The sequence below is a fragment of the Pseudophryne corroboree genome, chromosome 5 (genome assembly GCF_028390025.1).
Source record: "Pseudophryne corroboree isolate aPseCor3 chromosome 5, aPseCor3.hap2, whole genome shotgun sequence".
NCBI lineage: Eukaryota > Metazoa > Chordata > Amphibia > Anura > Myobatrachidae > Pseudophryne > Pseudophryne corroboree.
In genome coordinates, this window is record NC_086448.1 from 322,650,324 (window position 1) to 322,678,024 (window position 27,701).

At 44.7% G+C, this 27,701-nt stretch overlaps 1 protein-coding gene and 1 long non-coding RNA gene across 5 annotated transcripts in view; one reads left to right on the forward strand and one right to left on the reverse strand.

Moving 5' to 3' along the window:
* ELMO1 (engulfment and cell motility 1) overlaps window positions 1-27,701 on the reverse strand; it is a 910,002-nt gene that overhangs the window by 232,639 nt on the left and 649,662 nt on the right. The window lies entirely within an intron of this gene.
* Window positions 26,825-27,557, forward strand: LOC134929023 (uncharacterized). The gene is made up of 3 exons (XR_010178219.1): window positions 26,825-26,919; window positions 27,038-27,203; window positions 27,289-27,557. It is a non-coding gene; the product is annotated as an uncharacterized LOC134929023 (long non-coding RNA).

Below are 27,701 nucleotides of genomic sequence, written 5' to 3' on the forward strand. Positions count from 1 at the left end.
TATGTATGTATGTTTGTGTGCATGTATGTAATAAATCTTTACTTTCACGGTGTGTGTGTCTTGTGTTTTTTTGGGTATTTTTTTAGTAATAGTACTACAGGTACCAGCGGGCCCGTTTTTCCGCCGCATGCTGGTACTTGTGGTTCTCCAAGTACCAGCATGCGGGGGAGGCTTGCTGGGCCTTGTAGTACTGCTACTAAAAACAATATCTTTTCATTATCACAAAAGGCTATCAGCCCCCCCATCCGCAGCCCATTGGATGGGGGGGGGACAGCCTCGGGCTTCACCCCTGGCCCTTGGGTGGCTGGGGGGGGGGGACCCCTTGATTGAAGGGGTCCCCACTCCCCCAGGGTACCCCGGCCAGGGGTGACTAGTTGGATATTTGATGCCACGGCCGCAGGGCACTATATAAAAGTGACCCCCGGCTGTGGCATTATCTGTCCAGCTAGTGGAGCCCGGTGCTGGTTTTAAAAATACGGGGGACCCCTACTCTTTTTGTCCCCCGTATTTTTGGAACCAGGACCAGGCGCAGAGCCCGATGCTGGTTGCTTAAATATGGGGGAACCCCTGTCATTTCCCCCCCCCATATTTCTGCAACCAGGATCGGCTCAAAGAGCCCAAGGCTGGTTATGCTTAGGAGGGGGGACCCCACGCAATTTTTATTGAGAAAATAATCACTTTCCCACCACTTCCCACTGATATACATGCACGGATCTCATGGATCCGTGCATGCCTATCCAATCACGGGAAAAAAAAGCAGGTCTGTTTTTTTTTAGCACTTTTTTACGAGTTGTAATTTTTCACGGCAGTGTTTGTTTTTTTTATACTTTGCACTTCTTAGTAAATTACCGAGATTCATACTTAAACAGCCGCGTTTTGACCGATGGTGTATTCATTTGTATTTTTTTTGTTGGACTTCCAAAAAATTACGAATGCCCTCATCACTGCCGTGATTATTGCTTAGTAAATTACCGAGATGACACTTTGATGAAAAAACGGCATCTCGGTCAAAATCGGGACCTTAGTAAATTTACCCCTGTGTGTGTATATATATATATATATATATATATATATATATATATATACATATACATACATATATATATATATATATATATATATATATATATATATACCGTATTTTTCGGACCATAAGACGCACCTGACCATAAGACGCACCTAGTTTTTAGAGTAGGAAAACTGGAAAAAAAATATTCTGACCTCTAAGAGATATTTCTGTGATTTCTCAGACTCAAGAATACAGTGCAGCCTTCTGTCAGAGCCAGCATACACAGACACACACACACACACACACACACACACACACACACACACACACACATCAGAGCCAGCATACACACACACACACACACACACACACACTGACAGTACCAGTGGTTCCCTGCGTCTCCTGAGGATGGAGGAGGTGGGGGGGAGCGGGGGAGTCACATGACGCCGGCTCTGCTGCTGAGATGTGGTCGCTCTGCGCTCTGCTGATGATGGCGCAGCAGCAGCATCCAGGACCCGCCGCTACCCGCCGGCTGCCGCTACCCAACAGTACCAGTGGTTCCCTGCGTCTCCTGAGGAGGTGGGGGGGAGCAGGGGAGTCACATGACGCCGGCTCTGCTGCTGAGATGTGGCTGCTCTGCGCTCTGCTGATGACAGCGCAGCAGCAGCATCCAGGACCCGCCACTACCCGCCGGCCGGCGCCGCTACCCGCAAACGTCTTATTCGCTCCATAAGACGCACATACTTTTTCCCCCACATTTTTGGGGAGAAAAAGTGCGTCTTATGGTCCGAAAAATACGGTATATATATATATATATATATATATATATACACACACACACACATACACAAACTCTGTATACATACACCACAGAGGAAAACCCCCTGACTAAATCCTGTGTTTGCCACTGGTCCTAGGGGCTGTAGTTGCTGGTTCTTAGGAGTTGCAGCTGGTGCAGTCCCTCGAAGCCGGGCTTGTGAGCATGAGCCGACCTGCCAAGTGGGCGTGTGCATGCACTGGTCACAGCACCTGCCAGATCTATTGACCATGGGCAATAAACTTAGCAGGTGCCGAGACATGGGCACTGCAGGCCGGGACCAGAAAGCAGCATGGTGGGCAGCACCCCTCTTCATGAAGTATGGTAGCCGCCACTGATTTTAGCCGTAGTAATAACAAACAATTGTTTTTATTGTCATTTGTATTTAAATCAATACATGGCTTTACACTATGGCCCTCATTCCGAGTTGTTCGCTCGCTAGCTACTTTTAGCAGAAATGCAAACACAAAGCCGCCGCCCTCTGGGAGTGTATCTTAGCATAGCAGAATTGCTAACGAAACATTAGCAATTGCTAACGAAAGATTAGCAATTCTGCTAATATTAGCAGAATTGCTAACGAATGCAATTTCCTTGCAGCTCCAGACCTACTCCTAGATTGCGATCACCTCAGTCCGTTTAGTTCCCGGTTTGACGTCACAAACACGCCCAGCGTCCGACCAGCCACTCCTCCGTTTCTCCAGCCACTCCTGCGTTTTTACCTGGCACGCCTGCGTTTTTTAGCACACTCCCTGAAAACGGCGAGTTTTCCACCCAGAAACACCCACTTCCTGTCAATCAGCAGAGAGATTAAAAAGCTTAGTTCGCCTGTGAGTAAAATAGCATAGGTTTGTGTAAACTTGCTTAGCGCGTGCGCCCTGAGATGCATACGCATGCGCAGAACTGCCGGATTTTAGCCTATTAGCAATTCTGCTAAAATTAGCAGCGAGCGAACAACTCGGAATGAGGGCCTATGAGAACATTTATTTCTTTGTATTATAACCCACTCTGAGATAACTCTTCAATGAAAAAGACTGGAAGATAGATATCATTCTGAAGGTTTTATTACTACATGACTGTTTTTTTTTCTGGTTTCCTGTAGGTGCATTACCTTTAGGGGAATTCCCATGGTGACGGTATCTTTCCCACATCAGGTTAAGGAGGAGGCATGAGTATCGAATTAATTTATCTAACACTGAGACTCTATCTAAACTAAAGCTTGGTACACACTGGCAGATATATCTGCAGTTTAATCGATATGCAGACATATCTGCCAATGGTGGTTGTTCATACACGCAGAAAGATGCACCAATATATCTGCAGATATACTGTGTTGCACAGCAGATGTAATATATCTGTGAAAGACGTCTTTCACAGACATATTGCTTGTACACACCTGCAGATCAGCAAAAAATATATATATCGGTCTATCAATTGATTGGCCAATATATCTGACAGTGTGTACCGGTACCAGCATAAGATACTGGGAATGTATTAAACAAAATGGTTTATATTTAATTTTTTATGCATGATTAATTATTGAGAAAATCCTTAAATGGAAGACCTGTAAAAGAGATGTGATTACACCTGTTAATGCTAAGGATAAATAAAAATACAAGTTTTACTAATTGCAAAATTAGTGGCAAGATAAGATAACCTCATTATTACATTGTGGTCTTTATTTGAAGTGAAGGGACACTACACAGACAGTGGCAGATTTTACGTATTGGCCGCAGGAGTGCAGCCCCTGCCCCCCACTCCGCTCAGTGTAAGTGAAGCCAGATGCAGTCCGTGACAGCACTGGCTTCACTGTGACTAGTAGTGACTTCCTATTGGACGTCCTACCTGCCAGTCACAGACACATAAGGCAGTCCCATTGGGAGGTGTATCCTCCCTTCGGGACAGCCAACCCAGGCAGCTATAGGCAGAGAGCTGGTTTACTATAGGAATGTTTGTAGCACAATTCTGGTGCACTCTGTTTTTATACTGTAAAATGGCAGTTAGCGGTTATGAAGTGGTTAAAATAAATTATGGCTAGCTAACTTTTAAACACTATCATTTGACTTTCATGATTCATTTTTATTGACTCTTCCTCTAAGCAGCGTCCACACTGGATTTTTTTTTGTGTGTGTTTAGTTTAGTCTGTTTGCGTACAAATATGCAAATCTGTGCTGCAACATTTGGCAGTTAGTGCAGTACACTGGCAGCAAATTAAACATTTTAATCACTCTTCTCTAATAGGTCAAATGGATTTAAACTCTAAAGTCTGATGGCAGTTACAGATGGCTAACAACTATTCCCTTGAAATGTTGCTAGTTACAGATAATGAGTTATATGCTCTTATAAAAAATATCTCAGAGCATTGTGCAAGGTTTTGAGCTGGTTAGAATAAGATGGATTGCTCACAGAACTAGTATATATTGGCCAAACATGCAACCCCCAGTATAGTACAACATGCATCTTTAGACATTCCATAGGTTTATTAGTTTGTCAGTTTCATATTTGTACATTGTATTGTTCAATATCTGAGAAACTGAACTGAAATTTAAATACCTTTTATTAGTATTTTGTTTTTACATAATTAATAATTAATTTGGATTTGCGTCTTTTATCGAATATCTTAAAATCTTAAAATTGAGCTGTGTATATGTGCCACTAATAACAGTCTGGAACCTGTGCTCAGAATACATATCCTGACACCAACACTATGAGCACACAATACACTTCTGCCCATGTGCATTCTACTTTGTTTTGTAATATCAACTACAGGCACTCACACCCTATAGGGCCCTACAGACTGGGCGACCCGCCGCCGAGCTGCCCGACCGCCGATACGGCAGACAGGCGACCTTGGTGGCGGGGGGGGGGGGGGGGGGGAGGTGACTGGGGGGAGTGAAGTTTCCGCCCTCTCTCCCGTCACCTGGCTCCATAGCAATGCATGCTAATATGGACAATCTCGTCCATATTGGCCTGCATGCATAAGCAACGGGGCACCAACGATTAACAAGCGCAAGGCCGTGCATCATTAATCGTTGGTGCCTACACACTGCACGATATGAACGAGTGAGATCTGGCAGTATGTAGGTCCCTTAAAGGCCCATACACACTAGTAGATTTTCATTTCAAAAGACTTTGAAAACATCTCTGAAAGATATATCTTTCACCCAAAGTAATTCATACACACTGAGATATTTTCCCAAAGAGCAAGAGATTTTCAGGAGGCGAAAGACTTTGCTGAAAATCTTTCATTAGAAAGGCTATTTACATAATGGGCTGGGTTTGAATTCCAAGAGTGGGAGCATGGGCCATTGTAAAAAGGGAGACTGCTGCTGTAATGTGTAAAAAGGGGTCTGCTGCCATAATGTGTGTAAAAAGGGGGTCTGCTGCCGTAATGTGTGTAAAAAAGGGGTCTGCTGCCGTAATGTATGTAAAAAGGGGGTCTGCTGCCATAATGTGTGTAAAAAAAGGGGTCTGCTGCCGTAATGTGTGTAAAAAAAGGGGTCTGCTGCCATAATGTGTGTAAAAAAAGGGGCTGCTGCCGTAATGTGTGTAAAAAGGGGGTCTGTTGCCATAATGTGTGTAAAAATAAGATTTTACTCACCGGTAAGTCTATTTCTTGTAGTCCGTAGTGGATGCTGGGGACTCCGTAAGGACCATGGGGAATAGACGGGCTTCGCAGGAGACTGGGCACTCTAAGAAAGAATTAGTACTACTGGTGTGCACTGGCTCCTCCCTCTATGCCCCTCCTCCAGACCTCAGTTAGAATCTGTGCCCGGAAGGAGCTGGGTGCATTTTAGTGAGCTCTCCTGAACTTGCTAATAAGAAAGTATTTTTGTTAGGTTTTTTTTATTTTCAGAGAGCTTCTGCTGGCAACAGACTCTCTGCTACGTGGGACTGAGGGGAGAGAAGCAAACCTACTAACTGCGGCTAGGTTGCGCTTCTTAGGCTACTGGACACCATTAGCTCCAGAGGGTTCGAACACAGGAACTTAACCTTGGTCGTCCGTTCCCGGAGCCGCGCCACCGTCCCCCTCGCAGAGCCAGAAGACAGAAGCCGGCGGATGAAGCAAGAAGACGTCAAAATCGGCGGCAGAAGACTCCTGTCTTCACATGAGGTAGCGCACAGCACTGCAGCTGTGCGCCATTGCACCCACACTAACCCACACACTCCGGTCACTGTAGGGTGCAGGGCGCAGGGGGGGGGGGCGCCCTGGGCAGCAATTGAGTACCTCCTGGCAAAAGCAGCATATATACAGCTGGGCACTGTATATATGCATGAGCCCCCGCCATTTTTTACACCAAATCGCGGGACAGAAGCCCGCCTCTGAGGGGGCGGGGCTTCTTCCTCAGCACTCACCAGCGCCATTTTCTCTCCACAGCTCCGCTGAGAGGAAGCTCCCCAGGCTCTCCCCTGCAGACTCACGGTAGAAAGAGGGTAAAAAGAGAGGGGGGGCACATAAATTTAGCGCATTAATCATATATACAGCAGCTACTGGGTAAACACTAAGTTACTGTGTGATTCCTGGGTCATATAGCGCTGGGGTGTGTGCTGGCATACTCTCTCTCTGTCTCTCCAAAAGGCCTTGTGGGGGTCCTGTCCTCATATAGAGCATTCCCTGTGTGTGTGGTGTGTCGATACGCTTGTGTCGACATGTTTGACGAGGAGGGCTATGTGGAGGCAGAGCAGGTGCAGATGAATGAGGTGTCCCCGCCGACACCTGATTGGATGGATATGTGGAAGGTGTTAAATGATAATGTAAACTCCTTGCATAAAAGGTTGGATAAAGCTGAAGCCTTGGGACAGTCGGGGTCTCAGCCCATGCCTGATCCTACAGCGCAGAGGCCGTCAGGGTCTCAGAAGCGCCCACTATCCCATATTGTTGACACGGATTCTGACTCCAGTGTCGATGGCGATGATGCAAAATTGCAGCCTAAAATGGCTAAAGCCATCCGCTACATGATTGTAGCTATGAAGGATGTATTGCACATATCAGAGGTAAACCCTGTCCCTGACAAGAGGGTTTATATGTTTGGGGAGAAAAAGCAAGAGGTGACTTTTCCCCCTTCACATGAGTAAAATGAGTTATGTGAAAAAGCTTGGGATTCTCCTGATAGGAAAGTGCTGATTTCCAAAAGGTTACTTATGGCGTACCCCTTCCCGCCAACGGATAAGATGCGCTGGGAATCCTCCCCTAGGGTAGACAAAGCTCTGACACGCTTATCTAAGAAGGTCGCCCTGCCGTCACAGGATACGGCCTCCCTAAAGGATCCTGCGGATAGGAAGCAGGCAGGTATCCTGAAGTCTGTTTATACACATTCAGGTACCATACTGCGGCCGGCAATTGCGTCGGCCTGGATGGGTAGTGCTGTAGCAGCATGGACAGATACACTGTCTGAGGAACTGGATACCTTGGACAAGGATACTATTTTACTGACCCTGGGGCATATAAAAGACGCTGTCCTATATATGAGGGATGCCCAGAGGGACATTTGCCTACTGGGCTCTAGAATAAATGCAATGTCGATTTCTGCCAGGCGGGATGCTTCCTAGCACTGAGCACTCAGGAGCTGGAGGGAGCAGGCGGACTGCGGCGCCGGAGGTGGGACTTGTGGCGAGAGCAGGGCGGGTCCACCGGGCAGATGATGGTTCATCTTCCAGCCATCATCGCTCGCGGCCGTACTCACTGAGCGATGATGGCTGGAAAATGAACCATCATCTTCAAGCACGCTGGTTTTACTAGCCAACGGACCACCTCGCTGGCGATGATGCGGGAGAGCGCATCATCGCCAGTCGTCAGTTGCTGGGCCATACACACTGGTTGACTTTTACCTCAAAATCGCTCAAAACGGCAAAAATTTACGATTTTGAGGCCAAAATCGCCCAGTGTGTATGGGCCTTAACAAGTATTTTTCTTTTTTAACTGAAGTATTTTTATTGAAATAGAAAATAGGATTTTAATTACCTACCGGTAAATCATTTTCTCGTAGTCCGTAGAGGATGCTGGGGTCCATTTTAGTACCATGGGGTATAGATGGTTCCGTAGGAGCCTTCGGCACTTTAAGACTTTTCAACAGTGTGAACTGGCTCCTCCCTCTATGCCCCTCCTCCAGACCTCAGTATAGGAACTGTGCCCAAGGCGATGGACAACTTCGAGAGAAGAATTTACATTAAAACTAGTGGCGAGATTCACACCAGCTCACACCATACAAAACATGCCGCCTAACATGGCTTTCAACATAACCCATGCTAACGTGCATGCATAACGCAACAGCAACAGCTGTGAACATCTTAACACATGAGAACCTGTAAAAAGATAAAATGTTATTCTGCAGGAAAAATGAGCACTGGGCGGGCGCCCAGCATCCTCTACGGACTACAAGAAAAGGATTTACCGGTAGGTAATTAAAATCCTATTTTCTCTTACGTCCTAGAGGATGCTGGGGTCCATTTTAGTACCATGGGGATGTACCAAAGCTCCCAGTACGGGCGGGAAAGTGCTAATGTTCCTGCAGAACTGACTGACCAAACTGAAGGTCGTCAGCAGCCAAGGTGTCAAACCTGTAAAACTTAGCAAACGTGTTTGCTCCTGACCAAGTAGCTGCTCGGCAAATTTGCAACGCCGAGACACCCCGGCCGCCGCACAGGAAGAACCCACTTTCCTTGTAGAGTGGGCCTTTACCAAACTCGGTAACGGCAATCCTGCCGTGGAATAAGCATGCTGAATGGTACCTCTGATCCAGCGCGCAATAGTCTGCTTAGAAGCAGGACCCCCAATCTTGTTGGGGTCATAGAGGACAAACAAAGATTCTGTTTTCCTTATCCGAGCCGTTCTTGCAACATAAGTCCTCAACGCTCTGACGTCATCCAAGAACTTTGAAACGGCTGAGGTGTCAGAAGCCAATTGACACCACCACAGGTTGGTTGATTGATATGGAAATAAAATACAACCTTTGGAAGAAAATGCTGACGCGTCCGCAGTTCAGCTCTATCTTCATGAAAAAACAAATAAGGACTCTTGTGTGACAGAGCCCCTAATTCAGACACTCGTCTGCCTGAGGCCAAGGCCAACAGCATGACCACTTTCCAAGTGAGAAACTTCAACTCTACCTCTTGTAGAGGCTCAAACCATTCTGATTTAAGGAACTGCAACACCGCATTAAGATCCCATGGCGCCGCAGGAGGCACAAAGGGAGGTTGGATGCGCAGAACCCCCTTCACGAACGTCTGGACCTCAGGAAGGGAAGCCAACTGTTTCTGATAGAAAATGGACAAGGCTAAAATTTGGACCTTGATAGACCCTAATCTCAAGCCAGCATCCACACCCGCCTGTAGAAATAGGAGAAGACGTCCTAATTTAAACTCCACCGCAGGAGACTTCTTGGATTCACACCAAGATACATATTTTCTCCAAATACGATGGTAATGTTTGGACGTTACCCCTTTCCTGGCCAGAATAAGTGTGGGAATGACTTCATTGGGAATACCCTTACGGGCTAGGATCTGGCGCTCAACAGCGGTAAGTCTTGATAAACAAATGGCCCCTGCTGAAGCAGGTCCTCGCGAAGAGGAAGAGGCTGAGGATCTTCCAGTAATAACTCCTGAAGATCTGGATACCAAGCCCTCCTTGGCCAGTCTGGAGCAATGAGAATTGCTCGAACCCTTGTTCTTCTGATGATCTTGAGAACTTTTGGTATTAGTGAAAGTGGAGGGAACAGATACACCGACTGAAACACCCACTGGGTCACCAGTGCATCCACTGCTATTGCTTGTGGGTCTCTTGACATGGAACAATATCTCTGAAGCTTCTTGTTGAGACGCGATGCCATCATATCTATTTGAGGAACGCCCCAACGATCTGCTACCTCTGCAAAGACTTCTGGGTGGAGGCCCCATTCTCCTGGATGGAGATCGTGTCTGCTGAGGAAGTCTGCTTCCCAGTTGTCCATTCCCGGAATGAAAATTGCCGACAAAGCTTTTGCATGTCTTTCTGCCCAGAGGAGTATCTTTGTCACCTCTGCCATTGCCGCTCTGCCTTTTGTTCCACCCTGGCGGTTTATGTAAGCTACTGTCGTTACATTGTCTGACTGGATCTGTATAGTACAACCTTGAAGAAGGTGTGCCGCTTGATGAAGGCTGTTGCACACAGCTCTCAATTCCAGAATGTTAATGTGAAGGAGTACTTCTTGAATTGACCATCATCCTTGGAAACTTTCCCCTTGCGTGACTGCTCCCCAACCTCGGAGGCTTGCATCTGTGGTCACCAGGATCCAAGTCTGAATCCCGAACCTGTATCCCTCCAGGAGGTGAAAACTTTGAATCCACCACAAGAGTGAAATTCTGGCTTTTGTTGACAGGATTATCCTCCGGTGCATGTATAGGTGCGATCCGGACCACTTGTCCAGTAGGTCCCATTGGAACATCCTGGCGTGGAATCGGGCAAATTGTAGAGCCTCGTAGGCCGCTACCATCTTCCCCAGCAGGCGGATGCACTGATGAATCGATACGCGTGCTGGTTTTAAAACTTGTTTGACCATCCTCTGGATCTCCAGAGCCTTTTCCACAGGTAGGTATACTTTCTGTGCTTCCGTGTCCAATATCATTCCCAGAAATGATAACCTTCCTGTGGGTTCAAATTGTGATTTTGGAAGGTTTATGATCCAACCGTGCTGTTGAAGCACCGCCAGGGAAAGTGCAATGTTCTGCACTAGTTTCTCCCTGGATCTCGCTTTTATGAGGAGATTGTCCAAGTATGGGATGACTTTGACTCCTTTCTTGCGAAGAAGAACCATCATCTCCACCATCACTTTGGTGAATACTCTCGGAGCCGTGGAGAGCCAGAAAGGCAATGTTTGGAACTGATAGTGTCAGTCCTGCACCGCAAACCTCAGGTATGCCTGATGCGGTGGGTAGATGGTAACATGTTAATAAGCATCTTTGATGTCCATCGATACCAGAAATTCCTTTTCCTCCAAGCTGGAGATCACCGCTCTCAGGGATTCCATCTTGAATTTGAACCTTTTCAAATAAAGGTTCAGAGTCTTTAGGTTTAAAATCGGTCTGACCGAGCCATCCGGTTTCGGCACTACAAACAGGCTTGAATAAAACCCTTTTTCCTGTTGTGACACAGGAACTAAGGAAATTATGTTGTCTTGACATAATTTCTGTATTGCGTTCAGCCCTTTTGCTCTGAGGCTGATTTGAAAAATCGGCATGGGGAAAGGTCCTGAAATTCCAATTTGTACCCTTGGGATACTATCTGAAATACCCAAGGATCCAGATCTGAGTGAACCCAGACCTGGCTGAAAGACAGTAGACGTGCCCCCACCCGATCGTACTCCCGCAGGGGAGCCCCAGCGTCATGCTGAGGTTTTAGCAGAAGTAGCTGTTGACTTCTGCTCCTGCGAGCCTGATGGTGTTGTAGATTCTTTACCTCTTCCTCGACCTCTTCCTGCGAAGAAGGGGGTACCCTTTGCCTTTTTGGACTTGTTGGGCCGAAAGGATTGCATCGTATGAGAATGAAATCCTTTCCTAGGTGCAGCAGCTGCGGAAGGCAGAAATGCTGATTTGCCTGATGTAGTTGTTGAAATCATGGCATCCAGCTTGTCTCCAAAGAGGGCTTCTCCATTGTAAGTAAGCGCCTCAATATTCTTTTTTTTTATTCCGCATCAGCATTCCATTGGCGGATCCACAGCGCCCTGCGGGCTGAAATCGTCATAGCGGAGGATCTTGAACTCAGCAACCCAATATCCTTCATAGCTTCAACTAAGTAACCTGCAGCATTTTTGATATGGCCGAGAGTTAGGACTATTTCATCCCTGTCAACTGTGTCTATGTTAACAAGCAAGTTGTCAGACCATTTTTTCACAGCGTTACCTAACCACGCACAAGCAATGGTGTGCCTGAGCACCGTTCCGTTAGCCGTATATATGGATTTTAGGGTTGTTTCTAATTTACGGTCAGCTGGATCTTTTAGAGAGGCTGAACCAGGGTAAGGCAAAACTATTTTCATAGACAGCTGAGAAACAGGTGTCTATCATTGGGGGTGTCTCCCATTTGCGCCCGTCTTCCTCAGGGAAAGGGTACGCTACACGTATCCTTCTGGGAAGGGTAAATTTCTTCTCTGGGTTAGCCCAGGATTCTTCAAAGAATGCATTCAAATCTTTTGAGGGAGGAAAAGTCACAACCTTTATTTAATTTAAAATAATCCTTTTCCTCAGGGACCAGTGTTGTTCCGGGAAACTCCAACACTTCCTTTATAGCAACTATCATACATTGGGGTATATTTACTAAGATTCGTATTTTCCCGTTTGAGGTCAAAGTTCAATCACGAATGACATTGAAAGTGTAAATATGCAACTTTTTGAATTGATTACGACTAATTTACTAAGCTGCCGTATTCTGCATTTTCGGGTTTTCTGATGTCGATGTCATTCGTTTTTTTTGGCAGTGTTTTACGTGAGTGACTTGTAAAACACTGCCGACTTTAATACAATGAATCTCGGCCGGATCTGAGAGATCCGTGCTGGGCTTCATTGTGCACCTTGTTAAAATTAAAAAATATGTTTAAATGTTTAAAAAAAATTGCGTGGGGTCCCCCCTCCTAAGCCAAACCAGCCTCGGGCTCTTTGAGCCGATCCTGGTTGCAGAAATATGGGGAAAAAATGGACAGGGGTTCCCCCATATTTAAACAACCAGCATCGGGCTCTGCGCCTGGTCCTGGTTCCAAAAATATGGGGGACAAAAAGCGTAGGGGTCCCCCGTATTTTAGAAACCAGCACCGGGCTCCACTAGCTGGACAGATAATGCCACAGCCGGGGGTCACTTTTATACAGTGCCTTGCGGCCGTGGCATCAAATATCCAACTAGTCACCCCTGGCCGGGGTACCCTGGGGGAGTGGGGACCCCTTCAATCAAGGGGTCCCCCCCCCAGCCACCCAAGGGCCAGGGGTGAAGCCCGAGGCTGTCCCCCCCATCCAATGGGCTGCGGATGGGGGGCTGATAGCCTTTGTTCAAAGTGAATGATATTGTTTTTAGTAGCAGTACTACAAGGCCCAGCAAGCCTCCCCCGCAAGCTGGTACTTGGAGAACCACAAGTACCAGCATGCGGCGGAAAAATGGGCCCGCTGGTACCTGTAGTACTACTACTAAAAAAATACCCCAATAAAGACAACACACACACACACACACACACACCTTAAAAGTATAAATTTAATACATCCATCCACACCTCCATATACACATACTTACCTTATGTTCCCATGCAGGTCGGTCCTCTTCTCCAGTAGAATCCATGGTGTACCTGTTGAAAAAATTATACTCACATAATCCAGTGTTTTAGGCTCCTCTGTAAATCCTTTTGTAATCCACGTACTTGTAAAAATAAAAAAACGGATACCCGACCTCGCACTGAAAGGGGACCCATGTTTTCACATGGGTCCCCTTTCCCCGAATGCCTGGAACTCCCTCTGACTTAAGTCCAAGAAGGTTCCATCAGCCAATCAGGGAGCGCCACGTTTGGCACCCTCCTGATCGGCTGTGTGCTCCTGTACTGTATGACAGGCGGCACACGGCAGTGTTACAATGTAGCGCCTATGCGCTCCATTGTAACCAATGGTGGGAACTTTCAGGTCAGCGGTGAGGTCACTTTCGGTCAACCGCTGACCTGAAAGTTCCCACCATTGGTTACAATGGAGCGCATAGGCGCTACATTGTAACACTGCCGTGTGCTGCCTGTCAGACAGTACAGGAGCACACAGCCGATCAGGAGGGTGCCACAACGTGGCGCTCCCTGATTGGCTGAAGAAACCCACTTAGACATTAGTCAGAGGGGGTTTCTGGCATTCGGGGAAAGGGGTCCCATGTGAAAACATGGGGCCCCTTTCAGTTCGTGGTCGGGTGTCCCGTTTTTTTATTTTTACAAGTACGTGGATTACAAATGGATTATCCGAGGAGCCCTCTACACTGGATTTGGTGAGTAGGATTTTTTCAACAGGTACACCATGGATTCTACTGGAGAAGAGGACCGACCCTCGTGTGAACATAAGGTAAGTATGTGTATATGGTGGTGTGTATGTATGCATTAAAGTTATACTTTCAAGGTGTGTGTGTAATGTCTTTATTGGGGTATTTTTTTAGTAGTAGTACTACAGGTACCAGCGGGCCCGGTTTTCCGCCGCATGCTGGTACTTGTGGTTCTCCAAGTACCAGCTTGCGGGGGAGGCTTGCTGGGACTTGTAGTACTGCTACTAAAAACAATATTCATTACTTTCAACAAAGGCTATCAGCCTCCCATCCGCAGCCCATTGGATGGGGGGACAGCCTCTGGCTTCACCCCTGGCCCTTGGGTGGCTGGGGGGACGGACCCCTTGATTGAAGGGGTCCCCACTCCCCCAGGGTACCCCGGCCAGGGGTGACTAGTTGGATATTTGATGCCACGGCCGCAAGGCACTGTATAAAAGTGACCCCCGGCTGTGGCATTATCTGTCCAGCTAGTGGAGCCCGGTGCTGGTTTCTAAAATACGGGGGACCCCTACGCTTTTTGTCCCCCGTATTTTTGGAACCAGGACCAGACGCAGAGCCCGGTGCTGGTTGCTTAAATATGGGGGAACCCCTGTCAATTTTTTCCCCATATTTTTGCAACCAGGGCCGGCTCAAAGAGCCCGAGGCTGGTTTGGTTTAGGAGGGGGGACCCCACGCATTTTTTTTTGGAAAAATTATAACATTTCCCACCCCTTCCCACTGAAATACATGCACGGATCTCATGGATCCGTGCATGCCTATACAAACACGGGATAAAAAAGCAGGTCTGTTTTTTTTTAGCACTTTTTCACGATTTGTATTTCATCACGGCAGTGTTTGGCTATTGTCGGCAGTGTTTGTGTTTTGCACTTTTTAGTAAATTCCCGATTTCTACCAAATTGCAGGCGTATTTGACCGATGGTGTATTGATCCGTGATTTTTTCCTAGGACTTCCAAGATATTACGAATGCCCTCATCACTGCCGTGATTTTTGCTTAGTAAATTACCGAGATGACACTTTGAAGAAAAAACGGCATCTCGGTCAAAATCGGGACCTTAGTAAATATACCCCATTGTATGCTTTTGGCTAATTTGGGATCTACCCCTCTCAAATCCCCAATGTCAACGTCAGAGTCGGAATCTGTGTCTGTGTCCCCTTGCATTATCTGGGCCAGAGACCTTTTCTGGGAACTAGAGGGGTCCCGTGTGGATGACGTGGAGGGATCAGCATATAGTACATCCTCCACTGACTTTCTCCAGTATTTTGTCTGTTGTTCAGACTCAGAGAATTTTCTAGAAAGCTTTGACATATTACTTTGTAATTTTCTCACCCACTCTGGCTCCTTCTGTGAGGGAAGGGACACCACATTACACTCCTACGTATCTAAAATGGCTTCCTCAGGGGAAGAGCTCTCTCCATTGTCTGACATGTCACAAACATGCACTTTCACACAACAATCATACAGGGGACAGACCCACACTAAAATATGTCAGAGAAACGCAGAGAGATTTGCCAATTCACACACTGCGCCCTATATGAAGAGAATGGTATATGTATATTTATTATACAAAACCTTCAGCACTTTATTTCAATATCAGGCACGCTCACCTAATGTAATAAACATCCCCCCCCCCTCTCTATAACACCCTAGTACTTGTTTCAGCGTTGTTATGAGGAGGAACAGTGTCTGTCAGCTTTCCTCTGTGACCCTGCATGAGAAAATGGCAGAGTGAGTGTCTGGCAGGTCTGAGGAGAAGCCATGCCTTCCTGCCTCAGCTACAATGATTTTTATACTGGCTGGGGTATGGAAATCAGAGGCTATACATGTATTTACCGTTTTGCCAGTAAGAGTAAGGATTTTCCATGCAGCTCAGGGCGCCCCCCTTCGCACCCTGTGTGTGTTTTGAGATGCTTGCTCGCACAGCTTCAGCCTTTCTGCGCTGTACCTTTTTTGCCGCCAACGATGACCAGAGGATCCCCTCTCTGCAGGACTCCGGTAATATACTCACCAGCCTTCTGACTTCTGGCTCTGTTAGGGGGTGGCGGCAGTGCTGTGGGAGTGAACGCTGGCCAGGCTTGGGCTGTGTTCAGTACCCTTCAGGAGCTAATGGTGTCCTGTCAGCGGAAGCAGAACCATTAACTAATTGAGAAGTTGGTTCCTACTTCCCCCCCTAAGTCCCACGAAGCAGGGAAGCTGTTGCCAGCAGCTTCCCTGTAAAATAAAAAACCTAACAACGTCTTTTTCTAGCGGAACTCTGTAGAGCTCCACTAGTGTGCATCCAGTCTCCTGGGCACATTTTCTAAACTGAGGTCTGGAGGAGGGGTATAGAGGGAAGAGCCAGTTCACACTGTTGAAAAGTCTTAAAGTGCCGAAGGCTCCTGCGGAACCGTCTATACCCCATGGTACTAAAATGGACCCCAGCATCCTCTAGGACGTAAGAGAAAGATAATTTTACATTACAGAACTGTTAAGTCAATGTAAAAATACATATGCACACTGGCATCAGTAGCAGATCTTATTACGAGCACGCAGGAGTTTTGCCCGGGATGCCCGCTACTGGTGGTGCCCCCCGCTGCTGTGCGGTGCGCGATGACGCCATCGCACACCGCACGGCATTGTGGGACCGGCACATAGACGCTAGGAGTCATAATTGACCTCTAGTGTCTACGCTGTGCTATGTGAGAGACGTCATGACGTCTCTCACATAGGGGGTCATTCCGAGTTGTTCGCTCGGTATTTTTTGCTCGCAACGGAGCGATTAGTCGCTAATGCGCATGCGCAATGGCCGCAGTGCGACTGCGCCAAGTAAATTTGCTATGCAGTTAGGTATTTTACTCACGGCATTACGAGGTTTTTTCTTCGTTCTGGTGATCGGAATGTGATTGACAGGAAGTGGGTGTTTCTGGGCGGAAACTGGGCGTTTTATGGGTGTGTGCGAAAAAACGCTACCGTTTATGGGAAAAACGCGGGAGTGGCTGGAGAAACGGAGGAGTGCTGGGCGAACGCTGGGTGTGTTTGTGACGTCAAACCAGGAACGACAAGCACTGAACTGATCGCAGATGCCGAGTAAGTGTGGAGCTACTCAGAAACTGCTAAGAAGTGTCTATTCGCAATTTTGCTAATCTTTCGTTCGCAATTTTGATAAGCTAAGATTCACTCCCAGTAGGCGGCGGCTTAGCGTGTGCAAAGCTGCTAAAAGCAGCTTGCGAGCGAACAACTCGGAATGACCCCCATAGATCCAAGGAACAGCTGTGGTGGCCGGAGACTGAGGACAGCAGCAGTCAGGAAGCAGGAGCGGGGATGGTGAGTATTTTTTTTTTTGGGGGGTGATCGGCGCTACTGGGGGCACAGTACTGGTTGCACATCTGCTGAGGGCGCAGCTACAGGGGGATAACTGACCACGCCCCTTCTCCGAAGCCACGCCCCTATTTTTTTGCCCTGGGTGCCACAAGGCCTAGATCCGGCCCTGACTGGCATATCAACATCTGGTCTGTAATACCAGTAATGTGAGCAACAGGAGGAGGGAAAAGAGAAAGAAAAAAGAAAAGAAACAAAGGAAATTACAAATCTAAGCTTTGAAACGATTAGTCAGTGTGTATGCGCATGCCCTTAAAACTCCAATCCAAAGGCCCATGGGGCTATAAAGGCTGTCCAGTGAGAATAAACCAGATAATAACTGAAAGAGTCTACTTTAAAAACTCAGCTGACCCTCAAAAGTAGCAGCCCAAAGAGCAGAGAGTACATAGAGAAAGGAGCTTCACGGGACAGGTTCCCTAGTTCGGCCTGCTTCACGGGACAGGTATTTTTCTAACCAATCTTCATGTACTGTTCCAGTATTAGAGACTTCTATGCCAAACAAAATATCAATATTACTCCATAATACAAACTATTTTAAAAGTTGGAATGTACTTTCTGATTTTCATATATCTAATACAAATCATTTCTACTAAATCAACATATATTTCATATATTTTCTGAAATCTATTTATTTATTAACAGTTTCTTTAGCGCAGCAAATTCCGTTGCGTTTTACAATTGGAAACAGTGAGAACATAAAACAAAACAATTGCAAACAGTAAAAAAAACAAGACTGGGTAACATGACAGTCATAGAGGTAGGAAAGCCCTGCTCGCAAGCTTACAATCTATAGGGAAGTAGGCATTGATACTAGTGATGAGCGGATTCGGTTTTACTCGGTTCTCAAAACCGAATCTTATTGGCTATCCAAAACACGTGACATCAGTGAGCCAATAAGATTCGGTTTTGAGAACCGAGTAAAACCGAGTAAAACCGAATCCGCTCATCACTAATTGATACACAAGGACAGGTGTTATCTATTGCATAAAGGTCCACCAGATTGCAAAGGTTCTTGGTGGGCTGTTTGATATGGTCACAAAGCCAGAGTCTACAGAGCTGCATCTGCTGCTGCAGAGCCTGCACACGGGCCCTCTCCTCGCTTAATCCGCCCCTGGCCTATAGACTGATTGATTCCTACGTAGGGGGAGAACCATAGATATCCATAACTCAAATATCTATGTATATTTATTCTATATACTTTATAACCTGCAGAATATCTCATCAGGACTTTCACTGTATACTGTAGAGCAGTTGTTCCTAAACTGGGTGCCTCGTGGCACTTGCAGGAATACCTTGTAGTCCAGTACCAACTCAAATTATTTATGGTCAATAAAATAGGCAAAATTAGTGCTTGTGGCTGCCAATCATAAGCTACGTGGACAAACAGAAGTAAATCCTGCCCCTCACCACATAACAGAACCCAAGGATGACATATAAACACAATTTTCTAAATTCTATATTTTTTTTATTAATTTCTGAATAAGAAACTTTTGGCCTAGAGGTGCCGTGGAAGAAATTCTGATACGCTAGGGCACAGTGACTCAAAAAAGTTTGGGAACCACTGACCTAGAGAAAGTTGTGCATGAAAATGCAGGAAATCAGCAAATTTGGAAATACTCAAATCACCTTGGTCTGCACAAATAATATTTCCAAGGTCAAAGTCACATTTCTTCCCCCTTCTGGTGTATGGCTTGAACAACAAGTGAACCTCTTGACCATGTCTGCATACTTTTAAGCTTTGTGTTGCTGCCACATGATTGGCTAATTACATATTTGCTTTAAAGAGCGTATCTGTTGAAGTGTCCACTGATTTTCTTCCAATCAATTAATATTTTTTTATACAGACAATTCAATTCTATTTTCCTGCACTAGCTTTTGGAGCATGCTGCTATAAGCAATAATCTCAGATGGCAGAAATCACAGACAGCCCTAGGCAATGTGTCCAGGGGAGGCACACACCGTACACATTGCACCCATATTTTAAAACTCACCTCTCTGGAGTCCAGCATCAAACGCTGCAGCCGCAGCCACCGCAGCAAAAAAATCACTTCCAAAATGGCCGCTGCGCATGCGCAGTCCGAATTTTGTCTCCGGAACATGGCGGGCGCCATGTTTCCGGAGACCTGCGTAGTAGAATGTGGCACAATGCCGGGCCTACGGTGCCAGGGAGAGGAGGGGGCCCTCCCTCTTCTCTTAAGACGCCCCTGCAGATAGCTTCAGTCTTTCATCATTACTTACTTTTTTTTTAGTTGACATAAAATAAGTTGACATAAAATAAGGTATTCGCTGCTTTTCAAAAGGTTGTAACCTTCTTCCTCAGGGCTATAGTTAGAATATGATAGACTGAATAAAAAACATTTAAAAACTGTAAATCAGTGATGGTTATAATTATGCATAGATGAAATTAAAAAGACGCTAAAAGTGTAACTAGAGCAATCATTACAAAAAAACAACAATACCACAACAACAATAGCAAACTAAAATAGATTAGGTATATTAATTAAAACATTTTAACACTCATATAATGATACCCAATGAAAGGAACAACGCACAACAGGTGTAACATCATAACTAGCTAACATATAAGATTTTAGGTGAATCAGGATATTTGAAAAGAAAGCAAGCACAAAAAAAGAGAAAAAAGTCCACAAAAATGTATGTTTAGTAAATATATAAGATAATAGTGGTTATAATACAGGGACTCAGAGACAAATTGTAAAGCAACAACACAAGGATTGTTTGGAATACAGTATGTACCTTTAATAGAGGATGTCTACTCTCACTAGCATCATAGAGAAAGACAGAATTTAATATGAGAGTAACAAACTTTTCTACAGCCCTTCAAATCCAAATATTAACAATCACCAACAAAGGAACATCTGCTATAACTCAAAATAGGAGAAATAGATCTATGGTAGCCAAAGGCAACAAATCTGTCATATGTTAGCTAATAAACTTAACAATATACAATTCCTGTCAAAAATATATATCATTGTGGTTTTTTGTTAGGCACATCAGAGTTCTGCAGAGCCGGACAAGCATAAAACAGAGACATAAGTAGAGGACAAAAAAAGAGGCAAAACAAAGGGTTTCTCAGGAGAGAGCTTACAATGTAGTAGGGAAAATGGCACAGCTGAGACATGAAAAGTGAGTGTGGCTCAGAGCGGAGACGGCGACAGTTGTGAGTTACTGTACTTACCTGCAGACAGGGGCGTAGCCAGAACCAGGGCTGCCATCAGAAATTCTGGGGCCCGAGACTCAGACAATAGGCAGCCCCCCCTCCCCCCCCCAAAAAAAAACAAAAAATAACATAAAATAAAAAAATATATAAATATATACATATACATATATATAAATATAAAAATAAAATAAATAAATATATACACACACACACTCTCTCCCACTCACTCTCCCTCAACTTACCTATCCACAGGCTGGCCGGAGCTGTAGCAGATGTGGTAGCAGCCTAGTCCCATGTAGCTCCGCCCCCTCCATCTCGTGTAGCTTCGCCCCTTTTCATGACCGAGATCTGGCACTGTCACAGGAGGGGGAGAGTATGCTGCAAGCTTCTATTGATAAGACATTCCCAAAATGGCCGCCGCCTCAGAGGAGACAGTTATTAATGATACTAGAGGAGCCTCCTCTAGTTTCTTTAATAAATGTCTCCTCTGAGGCTGCGGCCATTTTTGGAGGGACGTTTACAATAGAAGCTTGCAGCGTCCTCTCCCCCTCATGTGAAAGACAGAACTCGGTCATGAAAAGTGGGCGCAGCATCACAGCGGGCGGACGGTGGCATGAGCCGCCGGGCCCTCTCCTCTCTGCTAAAGAGGCAGGGCCCAGGACAGCTGTGCCCATAGCACCCCCCTGATGGTGGGCCTGGCCAGAACTCTCTGGGACCCATAGCAAAGAGACACAGAAGCAGCTGTTAATTTTATGCCCCATAATAGTAGTATCTTTGTTTATTTTATGTACCTCAAAATTCACATTATGACCGTGCCCCCCGTTCATATTATGCCACATTGCAGTGCCCCAGATCATCCTTATGCCACTCTATAGTGCCTCCACTTCATATTGTGCCACATTACAGTGTCCCAGTTGATATTGTGTAACATTATAATGCCCTCCAGTTAATTTTATACCCCATTACAATAAGTAGGTCTAGGGGTATAACTAGATATACTGTAGGCCCCAAGGCAAACATTTATAGGGGCCCCTCTGTACCACTCAATGGAGAAAAATGTATATGACACATGTAACTTTGACAGGGATGGGGGCCCCTCTCAGCTTTGGACCCCACAGTAGCTGCACTATGTGCACCTATGGTAGCTACACCCTTGCCAGCAGATGTAGTATAGGTGAGAATAGGGTAGGCTTTAATAAGGAGGAGAGTTTTCAGGACATGTTTAAAGTTTTGGAGGCTGAAGAAGATCCTGACCAAACTTTGGAGGTTTTAAACCAAGTTTAATAATGGCAAATCAGTTTCTCTGAATATCACCCTACCAGCACATACTGTATAGATAGCAGACTCACATCTAATACAATGATAGCCAATACTGTAATACTACAGGTATATCATACCTCCCAACTCTCCCACATTCAGCGGCACAGTCACGTTTCCCTGGCGCTGTCCTGCGGTGGGGGGGAGGGCTGCTGAAAGGGAGCAGACATAGCAGAACAGCGAGTAAGTAGCGTGCAAACAGATGCTGTGCACGCCACCTATTCACAGTGTAGGGGAGGGGGGGGTCTTCACAGTGACGGGGACAGGGATGCGGTAAAGCTCCGCCCCTTTTTCTTAGTCCCCCTTCCTCTGTGGACGTGATGAGATTCCACCAAACTATAGCAGGTTTCACAATATTACATTACCTTATAACGCCTTTATTTCCAGATCCACCTGTACTGAGGCACCATCAAATACAAACATGAAAGTCGCACCAACTACTCTACTTCATAGAAGCAACTCATGTGCAAACTCTACAGGACTTGCATGTTACTTCCAATAAATCTTTAAGCATCTACAGCTATTTTATTTGATCCAAGACTGTTATAAGAAATCTTGCCAACCAACTGTGACTACATTAAGCGTAGATTTATCAAATCTTGGATAGAGATTAAGGGTTACATTTACAAAATATTCAAACAGACAACGGTTTGTGTTGCCCTGAGCAAACAGTTTCTAACTATAATTTTTCTATTGCATTCTAGAAAATGATGGACAGAATGTTATTGGTTGCTATGGGCAACACCACTACTTGTCGGTTTTAGAAGCTTTAGTAAATCTACACCAAAGTGGAGAGAGACAACGTACCAACCAATTAGCTCCTGTGATGTTCCAGAGTCTGTAAAATGCATAAAATGAGACTTAAAAGCTGATTGGTTTGTACTTTATCTCTTTCAAGACTTTGATAAATCTACAGTATGTCAGCGTCCAGAGTCTTACCTCCGGTGTGGGGTCCTGGGGGTTACCATCACGGTGGTTGGTGTGGCTACGGTGACAGGGACCTCCAGTATGTGCGTTCAGCTTCCGGAGGCCGGGGTCCAGAGTCTGGGGAGCTAAGTGACGCGGCGGAGAGCCTCTGGTGTGGGTGCACGGCTTCTGTTAAGCTGTGGCTGGAGCCTGGTGAGCTGCGTGTCGGGCCTGAGTGTGTCCTCTGTGCTGGGGTCTGTCATGTTGGAGACCAAGCTGAGCCAAAGGGAGATCCCACTCTGTGTCCAGTCAATCAAGGGCAATCTTCCCTTACAAAAAGGGGATGGTTCAGAGTAATGGTGGCAGTTCTTCAAGTTGCTTACTTATATAAGGTGCTCTAGCTCTGTGCTCCAAGGTTGCTCCAGGTGCCCTGGTTATGGTTAGCTACCATCTGGTGGTTATCTATTGCTGCAGCAGCCCTGTTGACTATAGGCTGCCTCTACTCATGGAACGCTCTCTGGGAACCCAGGTCGTAGAGGAGTTCCGGGTGCTAACAGTGGTCTCCGCAAAGGTCAGCTTTTCACTCCAGTGTTCTTTAGTCTTGCCTTTCAAATCACCAAAGTCTTCAGTTCTTCAAACCCAGGGTTCTTCAGCCTCATCTTTCAAGTTACAAATCACATTCTTCAATTCATCAAATCCAGTATTCTTCAGCCTCATCTTTCAAATTACAAATCAGTTTTAAATTCTTCAAATCCAGTGTTCTTCAGCCTCGTCTTTCAAGTTACAAATCAGTCTTCAATTCTTTTAATCCAGTGTTCTTCAGCCATTTCTTTCAAGTCACAAATCTTAGTCTTCAGTTCTTTAATTCTGTGTCTTACACAGAATTACACGGTGTCTGTGCCTTGTCTTACAACTCCCAAATCACAGACCACAGTTCTTTAACTTCAGTATTCTTCAGCTTCATTATCCAAGTCACAGTGTACAGTTTTCAACTCATTAAAACTTCAGTACTCTTTTCTTTGGTGTCCTCCTTCGTCTTCTTCTTTTACAAATCCTTAAAGGCACATACCCAGGCCTTCATCCTATGAGAAGGAACTACATTCAGCCTCCTCGCCTTCTGCCCTCGTAGGCAGCTGTCCCTTCAGTCAAATCTCAGTTGTCGGGACCACAACTTAAGCCTAGCGTGACAATCTAGCCCATCATGTTTTGAATCTCCTGAGACACGATCCTCTGGGTGCATTTCTTCCATATAAAAGAGGATATCCTAAAAGCAAACAGGTTATCAGAAGGTACAGAAGTGCTAGGCGATCGGCAGCTTTTCCCACGACCTGTTCACTTATACCATCAATAAACGTCAGTCCTTCCAACCTATTATGGTAGCACTCTGTGCTAATGACATTCCATATGATTCCAGTTATGACTCTACATCGCAAAGATGGGTCCTCCCACGTTATTTCCTCTTTGGAAGCAGGGTCCAAGCTTTTAAAAGAGTGGCGGATTTCCATTATGGTATCTTCTGCCTCAAAGGCTCACCCTCTACAGTCAGATTTGTCACTGGTGGGCTGATCATGCTACTTTACTGTTACTGGAACTCGCATCTTTACAGCCGTTTTTTGTGGTCTCAGAGAACTTACTCCTACTGCTACTTTTTGTAGGCTGTATTGCAATCATGCGAATTTTGGGCCTAATTCAGACCTGAACGTAGCAGCAAATTTGTTAGCAGATGGGCAAAACTATGTGCATTGCGGCAGGGGGGGGGGGGGGGGGGGGGCAGATATAACGTGTAGATAGAGTTAGATTTGGGATTTTCTTTATATTTAAGTGGTCTTATGGGTGGTTTGTTGCTTGCCACCCCCAGTGTGTTAGCTAGTTTGCATTATTTTGTCCCTTCAGTAACTGCTGTGGCCAAGATTCCTGGGCTTATTGGGTTTTTAGCCCTTTTCCCCTTTTATCACCCGTTTTTGGTCTCTTCTCGCATTTTTTTTGAGACAGACTCACCTCAAATGTTTTGCACCCCACCTAATCTCAGACTATGCTTGGCATCTTAGTAAGGCTACCCCCTTTTCTCCTACGTCCTAGAGGATGCTGGGGACACTTCAAGAACCATGGGGTATAGACAGGATCCGCAGGAGACATGGGCACTTTAAGACTTGAAAAGGGGTGTGAACTGGCTCCTCCCTCTATGCCTCTCCTCCAGACTCTAGTTTAGAATCTGTGCCCAGTGAGACTGGATGCACACTGAGGAGCTCTCCTGAGTTTCTCTGAAAAATACTTTTGTTAGGTTTATTATTTTCAGGGAGACCTGCTGGCAACAGGCTCCCTGCTTCGTGGGACTGAGGGGAGAGAAGCAGACCTACTTCTGTGAGTTTCAAGGCTCTGCTTCTTTGGCTACAGGACACCATTAAATCCTGAGGGTCTGAACGCTAGGTACGCCTAGATGCTCGTTCCCAGAGCCCGCCGTCACCCCCCTTGCAGAGCCAGAAGTCAGAAGACAGGTGAGTAGAAGAAGATCAGAAGACTTCAGTGATGGCTTTGAGGTACCGCACAGCGGCCGCGCTGTGCGCCATGCTCCCACACACAGCGGCACTACAGGGTGCAGGGCGCGAGGGGGGGGGGGGGTGCCCTGGACAGCATTAAAAACCTCATATAAGACTGGCAAGGTGGTTTTTAAGTGCCAAGGCACTAAATCTGAACCCCCGCCAGTATAAATATTTTTAAAAATAGCGGGGCTGAAGCGCGCCATTAAGGGGGCAGGGCTTAGCCTTCACAGAGACGCTGGTCCTTCCTCTACACTGCTGTATCAAGTAACAGGGTGCAAAGCAGGGGGGGGGGGGCCACAGTTATTTTGGTGCTATATATATATATATATATATATATATATGTAAAAGAAGAAATATCTCTATGGAGCGCTCTTATTCTATAATCTGATATAATTAGATGACTGTTGGTGGATGTTATATAAAGAGAGGATGACCTTACACATTTATACACCCATATTAGAATCACATATATCTCTTTATTAAAAGATTTTGATTTAAAACTTATCATAAAACTTTTCCTTTTCTATTACATTGGAGATACAATTGTATATTTCAACATTATTTGTATAAGGAAAAAAACAACAATATAATGAGCTTTCACCCAACGCGTTTCGTCTATATCGACTTCTTCAGGGGTGTTCTTCAGGGTGCAATCCAAAAACAAAAAATATATAAAACAAGCATGAATAAGAAGGAACATTGATGCAGAGAAGAATATGCATATCGCAATGTGGTCATATTATCCCTATTTGAACAAACTGATATTGTATGTGACAATGATTTTATGAGTTATACAAGAAACTGCTTACATACTCTCTTGCACATTATTAAAAATTATTTTAAAGACCATCAAAACACATGATAATAGTTGTCTGCTGAATCACTCCATAATCAGTAAGCCAGACAATTGACCCATCAGTATAATTGTACTCACTTCTAAATAACAGCTCTCTGTTTATATTGGAATAACTGTAGTATTCAAAAGGCATGAAGTTCTAATTGAACCAAAGTTGTACCTGAGTTAGAAAAGGGGAGACCAAATCTTAATATAACCCATTTTCAAATATATTGGCTAAATTGTATTTATTTTAATATACTTACTGAAAAATATTTATTACCAAGTTGAAAAAACTTGAAGAAAATTATTCCCAGAATATGATAGCGTTTATTGGGATTCCTTATTATAGGCCACCTAATGAATTATATTCTTCTACAGCATGTAGATATATATTTCATTCATTTTTCTTGGCTCATTGGGTTGGCATTTCTAACAAGAACAGAACAATAATTAATTATCTCCTACAATATTCAATTCATAAAAGTTGGAGTTAGTAACAATTTGGTCTAAACTCTTTATTATGAACTTAATTCTACTTAATAACACAGTTATTTCAATCAGGTATCATGAATAAAACCATTCCATTTAATAAAGGTTCTTTTATTTCAATTTGAAATACATAATAAAAGATTAGAGTAAAAATATCAATTAAACAATTAAAAAGCTATAACAGGAAGTGATGTAACAGGCTGTGGAGCTTAAATAGGGAGAATGTGAGCTTAGTCTTCATTCCAATATTGGATACCTATGCAGGCAGACCTATAGGACAACTGCTGGTAAGCAAATATGGCCACTATTCACTTGATTGCAGTCTGGTTAGAAATAAGATGTTAAGTAATACTCTGTCCCCATTAGGAAAATTAAAGGGATATTTTTATCCTAAGTTTACAAGTGGATCCCTTCTGTTGGACTTCACTGATACTTTGAAAAACTGAGGGTAAGCTAAGCTTTATAAATTAAAAATAATTATAAATAAATTATAAATAGTTACTAACTCCAACTTTTATGAATTGAATATTGTAGGAGATAATTAATTATTGTTCTGTTCTTGTTAGAAATGCCAACCCAATGAGCCAAGAAAAATGAATGAAATATATATCTACATGCTGTAGAAGAATATAATTCATTAGGTGGCCTATAATAAGGAATCCCAATAAACGCTATCATATTCTGGGAATAATTTTCTTCAAGTTTTTTCAACTTGGTAATAAATATTTTTCAGTAAGTATATTAAAATAAATACAATTTAGCCAATATATTTGAAAATGGGTTATATTAAGATTTGGTCTCCCCTTTTCTAACTCAGGTACAACTTTGGTTCAATTAGAACTTCATACCTTTTGAATACTACAGTTATTCCAATATAAACAGAGAGCTGTTATTTAGAAGTGAGTACAATTATACTGATGGGTCAATTGTCTGGCTTACTGATTATGGAGTGATTCAGCAGACAACTATTATCATAATGTGTTTTGATGGTCTTTAAAATAATTTTTAATAATGTGCAAGAGAGTATGTAAGCAGTTTCTTGTATAACTCATAAAATCATTGTCACATACAATATCAGTTTGTTCAAATAGGGATAATATGACCACATTGCGATATGCATATTCTTCTCTGCATCAATGTTCCTTCTTATTCATGCTTGTTTTATATATTTTTTGTTTTTGGATTGCACCCTGAAGAACACCCCTGAAGAAGTCGATATAGACGAAACGC